Source organism: Nelumbo lutea, chromosome 4, assembly GCF_056320005.1.
Source record: "Nelumbo lutea isolate HS-2025 chromosome 4, American lotus-T2T, whole genome shotgun sequence".
NCBI classification, from domain to species: domain Eukaryota; kingdom Viridiplantae; phylum Streptophyta; class Magnoliopsida; order Proteales; family Nelumbonaceae; genus Nelumbo; species Nelumbo lutea.
Genome location: NC_142687.1, coordinates 73629628 through 73632715, shown reverse-complemented (window position 1 = coordinate 73632715; position 3088 = coordinate 73629628). Strand labels below are relative to the sequence as shown.

Genomic DNA, 3088 nt, shown 5'->3' with positions numbered 1-3088 from the left:
TTTCTATTGCTGATTTGTTTGGTTTTGATTACTGTTTTAGTGCTGCTAGTTTAGCTGGTTTTTGGTTCTATATAGCTCATAAAATTAGGGGAGTTCAGATCTGTACACAATAGATTTCAGTACTGAAATCAAAAATCATATCTGAGCAAACCGAAAAAAAAAAGAGATTTTGTTCAGTAGTATAGTTGCATTACTGCTTTGTATTTTATTTCATCTCAAAAGAAAGAAAAAAAATCAGATCCCAGAAGCCACACCATGGTAAATACAGGTCTGATTTCATATATTTTTACTACTGATTGATTTCGGTTTTGTGCAGATCTGTATACAGCATGTTTCATTGCTGATATCAATGGGTTATCCTGCTGATTTGCTCAGTTTTAGTACGGCTACTCTAGCTGGTGTTTGCTGATGCATAGCTCATCAAAACAGTGGGCTCAGATCTGATATTTAGTAGCCTTCCAATATGGAAATCAGACCTGAGCACAACTGTACTGTTACCAGTAGCTGCTGTTATATTTATGGTTGTTCTCAGTGGCTTCTGAGATTTCAGAGCTAATCTCAATTTTGTGTAGAATTGATGTCTGAAATTGCTATCTCACAATCCTTTGTACACTGATTTCATTTTTGTGTATTGACCTTCAATAGCACAGAATAGCCTTTTTATATGAAGATCAGACCTGAACACAATCACTGCTGATCCGCATTTGGCTGTCCTCAGTAGTTGCTAAGATTTCAGATCTGATTTCAGAACTGTATATTACTGTTCTCAGTAGCTATTGAGATTTCAGCTCTCAGCAGTTCAGATCTATTTCAACAATATAAAGAAAAGGAATTTGTAAACTGTTGTTCTACTCAGAGATTACTAAATTCAGACCTGTTTGTAAATTGCTACTGAATTCTGTATATTGAATAAGATGTTGATCTGCTTTTAGTTAGCTGCATTTATTTATTTTAGGATGTAGGTTAGTATATTCCAATACTTCACTTTACATTTTCATTTGTAATAAGGTTAGTTATTTTGTGAATATTGGCTTGTTTATTGCCTTGACTTTCGTAGTTTCTGACAAGCAGAGTCGAGCTGGAGGAAATCCTCTATGACCCAGAGATTGAAAGAACTCTCTGTGTCCGACTAAGAGCAGCCAAACAAGTCCAGCAAGAAGCTCAAAAAGCTCAAGAGGCTCAAGAAATGGCTGAGAAGAGGACTATGATGGACTATGCCAAACCCACTCTCATTGGAGCTGCCTCCAGCATTATCAGGTCCAATATTGCTACTAACAACTTTGAGATCAAACCTGCCATCATACAAATGATTCAAAACATGGTGCAATTCTGTGGATTGGCCCATGAAGATCCCAATGCACACATTTCTAACTTTTTAGAAATTTGTGACACCTTCAAACACAATAGGGTAAGTGATGATGCCATTAGGTTGAGGTTATTCCCATTTTCTTTAAAGGATAAAGCCAAAGCATGGCTGAATTCATTACCGACAGGATCAATAGCTACATGGGATGAAATGACCAGCCGTTTTCTCTCTAAATATTTTCCCCCTTCTGAAACTGCTAAAATGAGGAATGACATCACTACTTTTTTCTAGCAAGAGGGGGAATCTTTATACGAGTAATGGGAATGATACAAGGAGCTGTTAAGGAGAGTTCCTCACCATGGCCTTCCCATTTGGCTGCAAGTGCAGACTTTCTATAATGGTCTTACTGACTCAAATAAGACCATATTAGATGCTGCAGCCGGAGGGTCCATAAATAATAAAACTCCTGAGGTTGCCCATGCACTTATTGAGGAAATGGCAGCCAACAACTATCAATGGCATTCTGAAAGAACTCAAACTAGGAAGCAACATGGCTTGCATAATGTTGATACTTATACGACACTATCTGCACAAATAGGAGCACTCAGTAAGAAAATAGATGAAATGCAGATAGCTGCCATGCATGTGCAGCCTCTTAATTGTGAATTGTGTGGGGGAGGCCACATCAGTACTGACTGCCAAGTTGGCAATCAGTTCAGGCCATCTACTGAACAAGTTGACTATGTCAGCAATTCGTCAAGATAGCAGGGTTATCAGAGTCACCATACTTTTCATCCAGGATGGAGGGGACATTCAAACCAGTCCTGGCCAAATCAGCATACTTCCAAGCCGTTCCACCAGACTTATCATCAGCCTGAACCAAAGTCCAATTTGGAGGAATTGATGACAAAATTTATAGTAGGTGGAGAAACCAGGTTCCAGAACCAGGAAGCCTCAATCAAAAACCTGAAAAACCAAGTGGGGCAATTGGCATAATTAATCTCTTCCAGACTGTCGGGAACTCTTCCAAGCAACACTGAAGTGAATCCACGAGAGCAGGTGCAAGCTATTACCTTAAGGAATGGAAAAGAGTTGCCCGAGGTAGAAAAGAAGAATTGGGCTGAACCCAAGGCAGAAACAAGCCTTGGGACCGGACAACAGAAGACGGAACAACCAAAAGCACAACAAGCTTCTTGAAATATTTGGTAAGTTTCTTGAAATATTTGGTAAGTTTCTTGAAATATTTAAAAGTTTACATATTAATATTCCTTTTGCTGATGCTTTAGCCCAGATGCCACACTATGCAAGGTTTTTAAAGGAATTATTGGCAAACAAAAGGAAACTGGGAGATGTGGCTACAATTGCTTTAAATGAGGAATGTTCTGCTATCCTTCTGAACAAGCTGCCTCAGAAACTCAAAGATCCAGGGAGTTTCACTATTCCTTGTACCATTGGAAGTTTAAAAATTGAAAAAGCTTTATGTGACCTGGGAGCTAGCATCAATTTAATGCCATATTCTATCTTCAAGAAATTGGGGTTGAATGAACCCCAACCCACTAGAGTAGCATTACAAATGGCTGATAGATCCATTAGACATCCTAGGGGTATCAAAGAAGATGTGTTAGTTAAAGTTGACAAATTCATTTTCCCAGTTGATTTTATTGTGTTAGACATGCAAGAAGATGTGGAGGTCCCGCTTATCCTAGGGAGACCTTTCCTGGCTACCGGGAAAGCAATGATTGATGTCCAACAAGGACAACTCAGCCTTAGGATACAAGATGA

The 3088-nt window shown here is 39.0% G+C and overlaps 1 non-coding gene across 1 annotated transcript; it reads right to left on the bottom strand.

Moving 5' to 3' along the window:
- Positions 1-1564: 1564 nt before the first annotated feature.
- Positions 1565-1671, bottom strand: LOC148861085 (small nucleolar RNA R71). The gene has a single exon (XR_016095346.1). It is a non-coding gene; the product is annotated as a small nucleolar RNA R71 (small nucleolar RNA).
- Between the last annotated feature and the right edge of the window lie 1417 nt (positions 1672-3088).